Raw genomic sequence first — 16,824 nt, 5'->3', positions numbered from 1 at the left:
ACTTTTCAATAATTTGCAGCTGCTGTCATGAAGTCCATTCTTCCTTCCTTATGTGGCTTATAAGGCCCTCCAAGATCTTAACCTCCCTCAACAAATACCTCACCAGACTCACTCCTTTACCCTCTTAATTACTAAAACTGCACTTCCTTGAATAAGTGATGTTCTTACCTCCGAGTCTTTGCACATTTCCCTCTTGCCTCCCCAGTGTCATCTCAGCATCTCCTCACTGGAGCATCACTCCACATGGGTCCTGAATGCATTAAACGTGTTCTGTCTCAGGGCTAAGTGTGTCTTCTCTGACTCGAATGTCCCCCCCACCCAGTTATGAAGTATATTTATGTGACCCCGACATGTTACTCTCAACAGCCGTATGGAAAAACCGACATGAGGAAGAGCATATACTTTAATCATATCCTGAAAACAGATTCAAAAATTCGAACTTCTAAGAAACTGTAATGGAGAACTAGTAAACAGACCACTAGAAACGTGACAATAGAGAGACTCTTTTTTCAGTAGCGTTGAGAAAACTAAGGGGCTGAGCCAGAATGTAGACAGGTTTTTCAGGTAGTGCTAGTAGTTGCAAAACAATTTCAAATAATGAATTGCTTATATTACACTATAAGAACTTGCTCAGGGTCACTGAGCTGGGATGTTCCCAGACCGGTGGGAGGAGCAGAGGTATCCTTAACCAACTAGGAAGTCTGCACAGCAATAGCCCCCGATGCTCAGCTTCTACTCTGTCGTGTTTGCCTACATATCTCCAGACCTGTATCTCTAGTCATGTGTTGCATAGTACTTCTTGGGCGGGGGGCCCACAAGCACCTCAAAAACAACCTGTCTAGAACAGAATTTGTCATCTTTGCCACAATACCTTTTCCTATGTTCCCTCTCCTAGTTATGGCACCACCATCCACTCAAATAACCAAGCAAGAAAGCTAGATATTCATTATACCTCCCATCTTACCATCCACATCCAACCTTGTACCCTCTCCTGTTGATGTGACTTTTAAAATTTCTTAATAATGCTCAAATCCATTTACTTCTCTTCATCCTCACTGCCTCTGCTTTTATGTGAAAGTTACACTTGTCTCTGGGCAATAGCAGGTCTTAACTGGTTTCCCTCCAATCTTACCTCACCCTCATTCATTCTCCATACTGCAGCCAGGGTGATATTTCCAAAGTTCAATCATGTTACTACTCCTGTTTAAGACCTACAGTGATTGCCTATTACCCTCAGGATAAAGCAGTTGGCGGATATTTGCTGAGTGAATGATCAACTTTTATCTTTTCAAATCATGAGAATAACTTTAAGGTTGGACATTATTCCATTTTTTTCAGGTAAGGGCACTAAGGCTAAAAGAGCTTTAAGAACTTACCCCACAGTCAAATGGCCAGGTTTGTCTGACTTCTGAAGCTGTGCGCTTTCTATGTCACACTGCCTGTCTTTTCTATTCAAAGATGGCCTTTTCATGCAGACGGTGAAGAAAGACTGCTGATTGCATAGTGGATTTCTGTCAGTCATGCACAAGTAAATAATCTCTGATTCCAACAATGTTGTAGCAATTGCTTTACAAAATTATCTTGCACTGCAGTAAAACTGTAATTAACCAGAATCTTCAATTAAGCAGAGTTTGTTTTAAGAGCACTCAGAGGAAAGACATTGCAAACTTTAAGACAAAATAGCCATATTACCACCAAACACAAGCTGATATAATTTTCTTTTTTTTTTTTTTTTTTGAGACTAGGTCTCTCTCTGTTGCCCAGGCTGGAGCACAGGGTACAAACACGGCTCACTGGAGCCTTCACCTCCCAGGCTAAAGCAATTCTCCTGCCTCTGTCTCCTGAGTAGCTGGGACTACAGGCATGTACTACCACAACTGAATAATTTTTAAATATTTTGTAGAGATGGGGTCTTGCCATGTTGCCCAAGCTGGCCTCAAATTCCTCGGCTCAAGCCATCTTCTTGCCTCAGCCTCCCAAAAATGCTGGGATGACAGGCATGAGCCACCATACCCAGACTACATAGGATTTTTAAGAGATGTTTCCAAGGTATAACTTTGAATTTTTATATATTGAGCTCCATGGTTTATATTGTCTTCTATGGCACGTATAATAATCACCAAATAGAGCTTGTATCAGAATAGTGCCTAGCACATAGTAAATGCTCAGTAAATTTGTGAATAATGAATAAATTAAGGAATGAGAAAAGCAAAAGCCTCAGCATTCTAAGATTCAGGATCATTTTCTTATTTATGGTTGTCATATTCTTCCCATGAAGGGAAAATAGTAAATGAATATATTTTAGTTAGGTTTTTCACTATGTGGGTCAAAACAACAAAAGAGTTTTCTTATCCTTGCTAAACTAGAAAACTCATTCAACCAAAACAACTTATTTCCTAAATATACTGGTAAAATATGCATATTAGCCTAGTTTTTAAAGTTTCTATTGAAGTTTAACATATACTTGTATTTATATTTAATATGGATTTGGCCACATTGAGAAAGAAGATTGACAAAGTTGGTTGAAATGGAAGTTTTGAGCTTATTGGTAAATTATAAATATTAGAATTATCCCTATCTACATTAAGATTTCAGATTCCTGGCCTGGCACGGTGGCTCACACCTGTAATCCCAGCACTTTGGGAGGCCAAGGCGGGTGGATCACGAGGTCAAGAGATCGAGACCATCATGTTCAGCCAACATGGTGAAACCCTGTCTCTACTAAAAATACAAAAATTTAGCTGGGTGTAGTGGCACATGTCTGTAGTCCTAGCTACTTGGAAGCTGAGGCAGGATAATCGCTTGAAACTGGGAGGCAGAGGTTGCAGTGAGCCGAGATGGCGCCACTGCACTCCAGCCTGGGTGACAGAGCGAGGCTCTGTCTTAAAAAAAAAAAAAAAGATTTCAGATTCCCTCTGGGTCATCTTTTTCTTAACCGTCTTCACAGTAATATACTGTGGTGTTACCTATCATAATTTTAATCAAGTTTAATTTATTATCATATTTGTTATATTAAAACAAAAGTAGAATGCTCATTTTCTGAGTGAAATATACAATAGATCATTTTTACTCAGGGAAAAGTTACCACTGGAATTGTATACATCGCATTCTATACTTCTAGGCCTTTATTTTTATAATAAAAATTACATTTCTAATATTGTTTTCAATATTTTAATAAATAAAGCTCTAATATGAAGAATCTGAAGATGCACAACTGAAGGAAATTAAATCTTATCTCTCCTTTAAAACAATCAAATCATTATTTGCATTACTGGTTATAATGTCTGATCGGCTTTGGGGTCATGCTGTAAATAGGGCCAGAAAATGCGGGGGTTGGAAATCAAGCTTGAGTTTCCATTGCAATGAAATTATGATTTGGTTATGATACACTGACAACTTGTATCATCTTTTTTTTTTTTTTTTTCTCTTTCACCCAGGCTGGAGTACAACGGCATGGTCTCAGCTCACCGCAACCACTGCCTCCCAGGTTCTAGCGATTCTCCTGCTTCAGCCTCCAGAGTAACTGGGACTACAGGCACGTGCCACCACACCTGGCTAATTTTTGTATTTTTAGTAGAGACGGGGTTTCACTATGTTGGCCAGGCTGGTCTCAAACTCCTGCCCTCGTGATACGCATGCCTCGGCCTCCCAAAGTGCTGGGATTACAGGTGAGAGCCACTGTGCCCAGCCCAGTTTGTATCAAGTTTAGTTACATCCTCATTGTTTATGAATGTAAGTCTAATATCCCACTACCTCTAAAGGAATCTGTATGGGAAATTTATATTTTTCAGCAATCTTAAGGGTTTCTGATGGAAATGAATCCCATCCTGAGACATAGATGAGATTATTTTAGTACTAAAAGTTTTGATACATTTAATAAAAATTCGTTTTCAACCATGGCACAATATTGAAAAATTTGAAAAAAATCTTGGGGTGGGGTTAACAATTAGGTTAATAGTAAAGATGATAGATTTTTCAGAACCCCTTTTTGACAAGACCTGGGCTTCTGGAGAATGCGATTACAACTGTTTGCTCATCCACCTGGCTGGGGAAGCACAATGGCACACTATTTTTTGTTCGGGGAACCTTCTCTGATTCTTGAATCACATAAAGAACAGCCACAGTAAGCCTGGAGTAGAAGCACATCTTCACAACAGGTTTGAGAAGAGGAGGAAGTGCTGCATGCATTGTGCATCTATGCAAATTCACATGACTCTGTGTGTGGGGCACTTTGTGCAGGAGAATCCATCTAGCGTTGCTTTCCTCCCTGAGTCTCTGAGGGTTGGGCTTCCTTCCTGCTGTAAAGTGGGGTGGGAATCTCTCTGAAACCACTCTGTTTCCCTGCCTTGTTTTTTAACTCCCTGTGAGCTATGCAATAGATCAAGCTCATTCTCTTTGTTGACATGCTCAGCTTTGCCTTCTCATGCATCTGACTTCAATGTTTCTCGTAGTCTTCAAATGAACTTTGTATAAAACAGAGCAGCTGCCTGTAACAGATAACAGCAAAGCACCTGGGTCATAGACCAGTGTGGTCAGCGGCTCCTTCCTAAGCTGCAGTCTGCTTCTTTGAGGATTGCCTGAGTTCTCAACTGCCACAGATCAAGAAAATCTAATCATGGTTTGATTCCAGGAGAGAAAAAAAAATCAGTTTAAAATTCAAAGTATTAATGTAATCATTTATGAAAACAAGAAACCTCTAAAAGTCTGTTTCAGAGAGTTTAAAGAGGGAAGGAAGCAGGAAGGAAATCCCCTCAACAGTTTTATCTAGAAAAAAATAAAATTGTATCTATGCCACCTCCATGTTGACAAAAATAATGCAGAAGAAGAACCTGGTGGACATACTTTTAATTAGATCAGTGATGTTCACAGGATCAGGTACAAGAGCATTGGATATAATCTATTTGATTTATACTCATTACTGCATACTTAAAAGAATTTCATACCCTGTGCTGCTCCTTCTCAGGCAGCTTAGTGGTTATTGTGGATCATGAACCACACCTTTTTGATCAGATAAAACTAAAATGTGATGATGAGGGGAGAAAAAAAGCCCTATGTTCATTACCATTGCTTATAAAAATATATAAGACATCAGATATCTGAGATGAAAATCAATTTATTAGACTTTTCGTTAAGTTTGTGGCAACATTTTAAACAATAATATTGCTTATCAAGTCACCTTTTATTGGGTTAAAACCTCCTGCAGCATCTAAGCTGAAAGAAGACTTCACTGATTCATGCTTACATTTGAGTTTTAAAACAGCACCTCTTCAGGTAAACTACTTTGACAGTTATTTTGCATACACCAAAAAGACTTCACTTGTGCAGTGAACAATCTACATTAACATATTTGATGGTCCCCCAAATTTCCCAAAGTCTTTTTTCTTTTCTTTAAAAAAACTTTTTTTATTTCCATAGTTTTTGGGGAACAGGTGGTGTTTGGTTCCATGGAAAAGTTCTTTAGTGGTAATTTCTGAGATTTTGGTACACCCATCACTTGAGCAGTGTACATTGTACCCAATGTGTAGTCTTTTATCTTCCATCCCCCTCCTACCCTTCCCCCTCAGTCCCCAAAGTCCATTATATCATTCTTATGTCTTTGCATCCTCATAGCTTAGCTCCCAGTTACAATTGAGAACATACGATGTTGGTGTTTGGTTTTCCAATCCTGAGTTATTTCACTTAGAATGATGACCTCCAATTACATCCAGGTTGCTGCAAATGACATTATTTCATTCCATTTTATGGCTGAGTAGCATTCCATGGTGTGTGTGTGTGTGTATCACATTTTCTTTATCCACTTGTTTGATGGGCTTTTAGACAGACTTCATGTATTTGCAAATGTGAATTGTGCTGCTATAAACCAAAGTCCTTTTTCTAACCCAACTGAAACCCTTAAACTCCTAGTATATAGAAATTTGGAAGCTACCACAGGCATCAAGTCTTTTGACTCTAGCCTTAAAAAGCTCTAGAATACCCTCCTTTTTATCCTCACCACTAATGACATATGACAAGCCTTTGAAGTCACTTTCCTACACTCTTCTAGGAAAGCTTCTAACTGATCGGATTGCCTCCTGTCTACTCTTTACATTGATGATGGAATTGTCCTTTCAAAAGTGGCACTGATAGTTTCACTCTTACTCTTAAGAATCTTCAGAAGAGTGAATACAAAATAGGTTACAAAAGTGGCATGATATTTAATCACTTTAGCCTCTGAGGCACCCTGGGTGGGAGAAAGCAGCCAGAACCCCAGTTAATTGCCTCCGACCTGAAGCAACTTCTATCGGTAACCCAGCATATTATCCAAATATTACTATTTTTATGTAGGTCATTACATAAGAGCTCCAACAGCACTGCTGTAAAGCAACAGTTCTTAACTGAGACCTGAGAACCCCTGGAGAGCAATGTATGGGCATTAAGATATTTGAGATGCTCCATAGGTTTCTGGGGAGTGGATCCATAGAAAGGATCTATTCTTGAGGGGACCATACCTGTTAAAAAGTTAAAAACAGATCCACAGTACACATTAGTTTTAGGCGGTTCTATACTATCTGCACAACCTCAGCAACAACCATTTTTTCCCCATGCATCTTATATTCCAGCCACAGCAGACTACTTGGCATTCTTTTCAACCTTCAAAGGTTCTTCAGCCCCTATCCTTCTGCAGCGTTATCTCCATCGCTTCCTATTTCTTACCTTAGGCTTCACCAGTGAAGAATAGTTGCCAGTTCTCTGAAATCATTTTCAAGGGTCAGTGCCCTGTCATATAGTATCATCAGCTTGGAATGTTCTTACAATCTACCTGGCGAACCCCTCCGCATCTGTCAAGACCCACCTTAAACTCCACTTCTCCGTAAAACCTCCTCTTACTCCTACTAGAGGAATTCATTGCTCTTGTTTTCATGTTGCCACTTTATTCAACATTAATTTCACTAATTTCTGCTCATTCTAATGAACTTAATATGTTCCTCCCCACTAGACTTTATGCTACTTGAAAGCAAGGTCTCTAATTTATTCATCTTTATGTGCCTAGTATATTGTTTTTAGTTGACGTTTAATATACATTTGTTAGATGGCTGTTCGTCTGTCCCCACTTCCATATGTGAAACTTGGACTTCCTTTGAAGATCTGGATAAAATCCCACTTCTGAAAAACCTCTTGACTCCCCAAGGTCAGGGGCTACTCTCTCCTGTAAAACACAGTAGTTCACACACAAGTCTACTGTACCAGTTACACCAATCTCTTACCTTGCTCAGGAGTAGAACTGAGGGGCCTTCAGTTTGCAGGCTCAGCCCTTCTCGATTCCTTGGCTTAATCCTGACAAAGGAAGCAATTGCAGCAGTGATTTCAGACCCACCAGTGAAATCCATCCCCTCCTCAACACCACCAATAACAACAACAACAACTCCTTTTTTTTTTTTTTTAGAGCTTTCATATCTTTACCTGCCAGCCCTCTCTCTCTAGAAACTGAACCTGTATAGCCCTTAACCTATTCCAAATGAGAGGATTTTGCAGGAATCATAACATTCTATCTTTCTGCTCTTAGTATTTCTACCCCACCTTAGAAATCAGTGCTCAACCAGACATTGCCTAATATTGCAGACTGACCTGCTTACCACTATGTTGAGGAAGAGTGACCTTACAGCCAGGGTAGTTTTTCTGATCAAAGCCGGCTACATCTGTTTTCTGCTTTGTTCCTTCCCCAAAAAGCCTGGAGCTAATTGTACAGTCACAATGTTTAATAATCCATAATGCTTAACACAATGACTTCCCATAGTAGATGCTTAACATGAGTGAATGGACAAATGAACATCCAGTTATAAATATAGAGAACTGGTTGTTTAAATTATATACAGTCATATATACACATATGTGTATATATATATGAAGTATATATGTACTTATATATATAAGCATATATATGAACTATATACATGAAATGTGTATATACATACACACACACACACACACACACACACACATATATATAAAAGAAGTAATGGGAACTGTGGTGAAAACCTTGTTTACAGGAGACAGCTATTCCTTGGCCCTAGTCATTTCTCGACACATGAGACATGGGACCAAGAATACCAGATTTTCCACCTTTTCAAGACAAACTGAACACTCAGATTTTTCTGTGAATTTTTTGATATTTTGGCTGGAAGAAGCATGGTTCATGTCCAGTGCACCTGTACAGGATTCACATGTGGTTAAGTCAGATATTAACAAGGGTAAAACATATAGGCCAGTTGTCTCTCTGTGAGTTTGAGTGCTAGCTGAGTGTCAGTATTTCTGGAAAGAAGGGACAACAGCAAACATTCCATGTACAGGAGTTAGCATGATAGAAACCAGCTTGGTTCTTTTGATACTCTGCCACTGTTCTTTTCGGCTGATGATATGCCACTGCCAAAACAAGAAGATCCAGAAAGTGAGCGCCTGGTGGCATTAGTAATCTGAGACAGATAATTTGAGTGATGCTGACTGAAGAATAACTGTGCTCTAATAAGGAGATTAGGATGATTCCTTTATTGTCTTCTGCCAATGCTTTATTAGAAGAAGAGCCTGGCACAATATGGGCTCAATAAATACTTGCTGAATGCATGAATGAATGAACAAATATTGTTCTATATTTATGGAAATTTTTAGAAAAGAGTTCAGTGTTTTTTTTTCTGTGAAAATTTTCCCTAATCAAAAGAGCCTTACCTGGTACAGTGAAGACATTATGCTAAGTGAAATAAATCAAACACAGAAGGACAAATATTGTAATCAAACACAGAAGGACAAATATTGTATGATTTCACTTACATAAAGTACTTAGAATAACCACATTTATAGAAACAAAAAATAGAATGGCAATTACCAGGGAGTGGGAGTGTCGGTAATGCGGAGTTGTTGTTTAATGGGTACAGTTTCAATTTGGGAAGATGAGAACAGTCTAGTGATGGATAGCGGTGATGTATGCACAAAAAATGTGAATATACTTAATCCTACTGAATTGTACACTTAGAAGTGGTAAAAATGATGGCCTTGGGAAAGGCTCCTGTGTTGTTGAAACTGCTCAGTTGTGGGTGCAGCCTTGCACCAGGCAGCCCAACCCTGCCCTAAAGTAAATTTCCAGGAAAAGTCTTTCCTGGGTTGTGAATCTGCAGTAACAGGTGTGCACATCCTAGCAGCAGTTTGATGATCATGGATGAAACTGCAAACAGGACAAAAACAAACAAAAACAAACAAACTATAAATAAATAAAATGGTTAAAATGGTAAATTGTATGTCATGTCTATTTTGCCACAATAAAGAAGTGAATTATTCATAATTGTGATCTGCATTTCTGGTTTATATGGGGTTTTTGGTCAGGTTCCTTTTTGCCTTTACCCTACTTCTGCCCAAATTAATTTTTCTATCCCCTGTGTATTTCTACACACATAAAAATGGTGTGTGTGTGTGTGTGTGAGTTTGTGTAGGCACTTAGATAATCCAGAGACTGAAATACATAGGAAAAGTATATATTAATCTCTTTGCAATTTCACAACTTGGTCTTTAGAGAGTCTTATTTCTCCAAATATGCTTTGTTCTAGTTCTTCATAGTTTTTTATTTATTTTTTGCTTTTTTTTGTTTGTTTATTTTTTGAGACAGAGTCTTGCTCTGTTGCCCAGGCTGGAGTGCAGTGGCTCTGTCTCTTCTCATTGTAGCCTCTGCCTCCTAGGTTCAAGCGATTCTCATGCTTCAGCCTCCCAAGTAGCTGAGGTTACAGGCGTATACCACCATATCTGGCTACTTTTTGTGTTTTTAGTAGGGACAAGGTTTCACCATGTTGCCCAGGCTGGTATCAAACTCCTGGTCTCAAGTGATTCGCCTGTTTGGACCCCCTAAAGTGCTGGGATTACAGGTGTGAGCCACTGCAGCTGGCCTAGTTTTAGATAGCTTTAAATATTGATGTCATGTGGCAATTACCATGGAATGGATATTGTCTATTGGGGTTTGTTTACTGGAAGTACTGCTTCTGACTTTCAGAAAAATATGAGAAAAAAAAGCATGATGTCAACCTCTCTTTCTCCACCTTCATTTCTAATCACTCCACTTAAGTCCCATATAACTTCATGCCTAGACAATTATATTAGTGTTCTACTTTTAACTCTTAGCTCATTCAGTGTTTACTGTACTATTCAACCATATTGATTTTCTGAAACATAACCTTTTCCTAATAGATGACTTTATTTCCTATTTCACAAAGGTTATATCAAGCATGGGTGCTGTTAACTTCCTGCCCTTCCCCTACTTCTGTATACTTCTATAAACATCTCTGCATGCTGTGACCTTGCCTGCTTTCCCTGTTCCAGAAGGAGAATTTCACACTCCTACTTCCTAGCAAAGGCTAATCCAGCCACCTGTGCTCCGGCTTTCATTCCCTCCCACCTTCTCCAAGACCTAGAGCTATCAGCTGTCTCTTTTCTTTCCTGTGTCTTTAGCTTCTTCCTCTCTTTCAGCTCCTTCTCTCTAGCCTATAAACAAGCTCCAGTCTTTTGCAGTTTGCAAAACAAACAGTGCTTTTCTCACCATCCTGAATTTCTCCTTCTATTCATTCTTAAGCCTCTTGAAAGACTGAGGTCTGTTCACTTTCTCCACTTTCTTTCCACTCCTACAGTCTCCTGCCACCCCTCAACTGAAACTGAGCTATGAATATTACCCATGGCTGCTTAGGCGCCACATCCAGTAGGCAGTTTTCATTATTTATTTATCCAACCTGTTTGCAGTTTTGACAACGTTGACCTTTAAAATCATTCTTTCCTTGGCTTCCAGGGAACCACGTCTCTTAATTCTATAATTTTTCCTTCTCCCTTTTCCTCTGTCTACCCTCAACTATTGTGCATCCTATTTTGCCCTTTGGAATCCCTTCTCAGCCTGCACAGAGGTGACAATTCCAGGCCAATGGCATCACCATAGGCTAATGACTCCAAAATCTCTCCCTTAGCCTCCACATTTTCCCATTTTCTAAACTCAGTTGCAAACTGAGCATGTCCACCTGGATGTGCAGTTTAATTCCCTTTCCCCTGATCTATCCCCCAACCTCTGCTTTCCATAGCTTGGTACCTGGCTATCAAGTGCCCATGCAGAAACATGGAAAAGATTCTATTGTCTTCCTTTTCTAAATAACTAATCCAATTAGGATTGTGTGCTGTGTGCATTTCACTAAAGTGTCTCTTTAAGACTAGTTCCCTTATTTGTCTATCCTGCATGGCTCTTTAGCTATTTAGCTAATAGTTCTTTAACTATTCACTTCCTCAAATAAGTTAGCACCACGTTAAGAATCTTATAAAATATTCTTTATTTACTATAAAACTGTCTATAGTAACTTCCAAATCTTTTTTAAGAACATCTGGAAATTTAGGCCAGAAATTTAATTTATTAATAATTAAAATATAGCAATGAAATAGCACTTCACATCCATTAGGATGGCTATTTGAAAAAAAAAAAAAGAAAATAACAAGTGCTGGCAAGGACGTGGAGAAGTAGGAACCCTTGTGCACTGCCAGTGGAAATGTAAAATGATGCCGCCATTGTGGAATGCAAAATGGTGATTCCTCAGCAAATTTAACATGGAATTATCATACAATTCAGTGATTCCACTTGTATGTCTATACACAAAAGACTTAAAAGTAAAGACTAGATCAGATATTTGTACACCAATATTTATAAGAGTATTATTCACAATAACCAAAAATGGAAATGACCCAAATAACAATGAATGGATAAATGGATCAGCAAAATGTAGTATATACATATATACAATGCAATATTTTGGGCTTTCAGAAAATTAACATCCTGATAATACTACAACATGGATGAATCTTGAGGATATTATGCTAAGTGAAATAAGCCAGACACAAAGGACAAATGTGATTGCACTTATCTGAGGTACCTAGAATAGTTAAATTCATAGAAACAGAAAGTAGAAATAGTGAATTCCAAGAGGTGTGGGGAAGGGATAACAAGGAACTATTTTTTACTGAGTGTAAAGTTTCTATTTGGGATGATAACAAATGTCTTCAAGGTGAATATTGGTGATATTTGCACAACAACATGAATGTATGTAACACTATTGAATTGTACACATAAAAATGGTTAACATGGTAAATTTTATGTTATGAACCTTTTCCTACAATTAAAAACATTAAAAAATCTATATAGAATTTTTCGAAACTTTCATTTCTTTAGCGTTCTGGAAGAATTTACTCTGTCCTGAATGACACAAAGGAATGGGAACTAACCGAAGCACATGATCTCTTGGCAAAATCAGAGATGTCAATGGGCAATTTGAAACCTCTGAGTGAAAAGAAATAGAGAGCATCTATAGATGTGAGGGTGATCTGCTGCAAAACCTGTCCCTCTAGTGATTGCAGAAATTCCTTCTTTCCTTGTTTGTTTGCATCTCCCCAGATGTCTGGCAGTGGAGTGTGAGTTTCTCCGCTTGAATTGGACTCTTCCTACTGCTGTTAAAGGAAACCATGAATACAGTGCACCCAATAACAAAATAGAACTATTCCTAGGAAAAAGAAATTTTAAAATACATACATTTGTAGAGTAATTATAAAGCAATCCAAAGGCTGAATAACAGACAAAAGCAACTCAAGATCAGAACAAAGCTTTGGGAGGTCTAACAGGGAAATACATGCATCATTGTTAAGCGGCAGAGTAAATACAGCATGAAAACTCAAAACTGCTTATCTGTGTGGTTTTCATAGTGTCAGTATATATGCAGAGTTGGTCTGACTGCACTGAAAGCCATTAAAGGTCATGGAAGTAAAAACAAAAGTCAGACCGTCTGTGTGAAACTTTGGCAAGCAAATGCCAAGTTTCTTCAACATTTTCTCAGTTCTGAAGAAGTGAGCGAGAGGTGGCAGTAATGGTCTTTCTCTTTCTCTCTCGGTCTCCCCCCTCTCTCCCTCACTCTCTCAATTGTAAATTAAAGCATTATTTTCTTTGTGGCCCCACAAATAGAATTCAATATTACAGTGAAGGTTACCAATGAAAGAGATGATCTGTTCCTTTTAATATCTATTTATTTCCATGCATATTGCACCATAGTTAAACTGAGAACTTTGTCCTTTTAAATTGACCTGCTTTGGGGAAAAAATACGCACTCCCTTAGAAAAGACCTCCTCCTTGTCAAATCAAAATTGCTTCAGATCAGTGAAGACCACAGGAATACTCACTGCATCCACATAGAATCAGGATGCCAGAAATAGCAGATCACATGTTTTTCTTTAGTTGTGCAACACAGCTTTTGAGTACAGATCAGGAAGCTGCTGAAATGTTAGGTAGATATGGGTGACAAATTATGTTGGTTGAAAAAGTAGCTACACTCAATGGGATGAACATGCCTAGGTATTTACATTTACTCAGCAACTGGGTACTGGAGATAGTGTTTTGTTTTGTTTTGTTTTGCAGGGGGGTGGTAAAGTATGGAAAGGAAGCAATATGTCAATTCTGCAAGCATTTACAGAATGATTACTATATGTGGGACACTATGCTAGGTACAGTTGTGAGTTACTTAAAGCTCAACAAGTGTTGAGTAATTTCCCGCAAGGTCTCATTGCTAATAAATAACAGAACATAGGCCTTTGTAATTCTAAAGTCCATGTTTTTAACCTCTATTCTATGTTACTGCTCAATTACATTTGTTAAAAGGGCAAGGTTCTGCATTATATGTTCCTCTATCTGGACTCCCCCTGTAACACCTGGATCAGTCTTCCCCAGTAGTTTCCCTTTCCTCAGTCCTCTTCTATAAACCAAGACATTCAAGAGGTCTTACTCACTGACCCTAAGTTCCATGTACCTCTGTTGCTGCTACTACAACTACTATTGCTACAGTTAATAGCACTAGTTCTATTATAATGTTACTGTTACTAACCATGAGAATTGATAAAATTCATTGAGTACTTACTATATGGATGGAACTCTGATAAGAATTTTGCACTTGATCTTAGCCAAAAGCCCAAGAAGTGATTTCTAGGGATTTTGTAAACCTTATTTCATGTAACACTTTCAATGGTAGTTGGAGGTGCATGCGCTGGAAATAGACTTTTCTGGGGTTAGGTGCTAGCCTCTTCATTCATTAGCTGTGTGACCACTGGCAAGTTGTTTAACTTTATGGACTTTTGATTTCCTCATCAGTACAAATGAAAATAATAAAAATATCTGTCTAAGAGAAGTTTGGAGAAAATTGTACAATGTAATTTAAAGAAATGGCTAGCATACCTGATAAATATTGGCTATAAGTTGTCATCACTATTAATAAAAATACTATTAATATTTTCATCCATTGGTAAAATCCCTGCCATCTTCATACTGCCCATCTATGAAGAATTTTACCTTGGTTTATTTTTTGTAACTATTTTTTTTTTAATTTCAGTTCCCTGTCTGAAACTCTATTTTGATCCTCTGTCCAATTGTCTGGATTCCTAGCCCTCTGTTTTATTCCAGGGGACTGGATATTGTCCCTAACTGCTGCTTAGCCTCTGACTGGGTTACTGCACATCACCCACTTCTGCCTAACATCTCACCTAAGGTAGAGCATGCATCATTATAGTTACAGAGGATTCAAAGATGAAAAGAAATAGCCCTGTCCTAAAACAACTTATAATCTTTAAAAAATAGAAAATATCATATCAGACATAACTTATACATCTCCTTGGATACCAGTGGCCTTGCCTCTGCTGCCTCCCAGGCCATTAGCTTCTCCTTGGAAGGCTCTGGGGTACACTTACTTTATTACTCATTCAGTTCTGCTGAATGGAGCCAACTAATTGCTTCTCCAAGATTATCGGCCCTCCACCGTGGTTGCCACCGTGCAACCAGGTAACCAGCCATATGCCCAGAGTCCCTGGCTACTTCTGCCACTTATAGGTTCAGATGAAACACTTCACCACAGGGCATGGTTTTTGGCTTCCTGATCAGCTAGATATTACATCTGGAAGTACAGGAAAATTAACTCCCTGTGGGATCAATTTGAGTCAAAGAAGGGAAGCAAATAATAATTCTCTCTCCTCTCTCCCTTCCAACCAGTTTTCCAGGGTGGCTGAGCAATAAGCGTAGCAAACGATTCAGTCTCTCTGTGGCTTATTTTGAAGCAGTGGCTGGCATGATAACCTTCTATTACTTCTCATCCTTCCCAGACTCACTTCCTTTTCCCTCACTCTCACTGCCCTGGGATTGCATCTTCCATACAAAGTTTAATCATTTAATCCATGCCTCAGGGTCTGTTTCCTAGGGAACTCAGGCTAAGAAAAACATGAGTAGAACTATTAGGCACATTCTGATAACCTCCCTAATAGGGTTACTAGAAGCACTCTGGGAAGCTGGAGGAGGAAGAGAAGATTAATTTAGCTGGATTTTAATACGAAGAATGGTTAATATTTACCTCTTTCTAAATGCCAGTCACTATCTAATGAGCCTCACATGTACTATGATTTTCCTCATTTTACATATGAGTAAACCAAAGCATAGCAAAGTTAAATAACTTACTCCAGGTCATACAGCCTACTGGTAGAAGTTAGGATTCAAATTTTACCATAAAGACAATGCTCTTAATTGCTAGTCTTTGAAAAAGTTATGCAAAATGCAATGAGGGGCCAGGCTTGGTGGTTCACGCCTATAATCCCAGCACTTCGGGAGACTGAAGTGGACTGATCCTTTGGGTCTAGGAGTTCAAGATCAGCCTGGGTAACATGGTGAAACCCAGTCTCTATTTAGAAAGTTTTAAAAAAGGCAGTGAGGGAAGAGGATCAAGTCGAATGGACTCTGGAGCTCCAAAATTTGAAACTGGTGAGTCAAAGAATGAAAGGAGAGTCATTAGGCTTAAAATAAGAGAAGATATGGAATAATGAGAGATCCTTATGTAGCCTGGTGCTCTTTATGATCATTCCTCTTCACACAGCCATCTCTCACCACACCTTTCCCCTTCTCCAACACACAACACACTAATATACCTGAACAGTTTTGTCTTCAGGGTTAGCACGTAACCCCATGTTTCCCTCCCACTAACTGTTTGCCTGAAAGGAAAAAAAAACATACACTTCATAGATAAATCCTCTCATTCCACACTTAGAGATAAGGAGCTTCTAAAAGCAAATATCAGACTTCGTTTTAGCCATAAATGATGTTATCAAACTCTTTCCTGTTTTGATGGAGGGGGACAGTTAGAAGGCAAGAAAACCCTGGGTCCCTGGAAGGGGACAGAACATTCTGTAGGCAGGAAAGATGGCCTTACTAATTATACAATTTATTCATGGCTCTTCATGGTTCATCTTCATCTGAGAACAAGCAAGAAAGAGCTAGCCATAGCAGTCTTGTGGGGCCATGCTTTGACAAATCATCATGGAAACCATGATCAGATAAGAAATGTAAGCAGAGATCTAATCCATGGTAGGATATTTATAAAAAATGGACAGAATTCTGTTTGGAATGTCAACTGTTTTAAACATGGAAATTGTAATCAGATGCTGGGTATTATGAAACATAATGACTGTTATAGTTCAAATTTAGTTTCAACAAATGTTTTTACAAGAAAATCCTCTATGGAAATAACATCGTTTCTAAGCTTAATCTTGGAACGATAGACAATTTTGTTAAAATCGTATTTGTTATATTTTATCAGTCAATAATGGATGTGATTATAGAATTCATTTTATAAGGCATGCCCCATATGTGTGTGAGATGCTAGTGAGGAAGACCAATAGGAAATGCCAATATTTGAAGTAAAAAATTACAGTCCTCTGAAATGCCCAAGCATAGCTTTTAAAATAAAATTTCCCATGTGTCTTAGCCTA

The 16,824-nt window shown here is 38.6% G+C and overlaps 1 long non-coding RNA gene and 1 other non-coding gene across 3 annotated transcripts in view; one reads left to right on the top strand and one right to left on the bottom strand.

The window, feature by feature from the left end:
• The window catches only part of LOC144332644 (uncharacterized), a 46,269-nt gene that overhangs the window by 25,220 nt on the left and 4,225 nt on the right, over window positions 1-16,824 (bottom strand). Inside the window, exons 2-3 of one of the 2 annotated variants that reach the window (XR_013400557.1) lie at window positions 7,245-7,314; window positions 1,462-1,597 (exon numbers count right to left, since the gene is read on the bottom strand). This is a non-coding gene — a long non-coding RNA (uncharacterized LOC144332644). Of the gene's footprint in view, window positions 1-1,461; window positions 1,598-7,244; window positions 7,315-16,824 lie in introns of those variants that run through there. The other variant, XR_013400556.1, reaches the window with a different exon arrangement.
• On the top strand, window positions 9,019-9,205 carry LOC114675116 (small Cajal body-specific RNA 16). Its single transcript, XR_003726214.2, has one exon.

This window comes from Macaca mulatta, chromosome 1, assembly GCF_049350105.2.
Source record: "Macaca mulatta isolate MMU2019108-1 chromosome 1, T2T-MMU8v2.0, whole genome shotgun sequence".
NCBI lineage: Eukaryota > Metazoa > Chordata > Mammalia > Primates > Cercopithecidae > Macaca > Macaca mulatta.
This window is presented reverse-complemented; position numbering and strand designations above follow the sequence as displayed.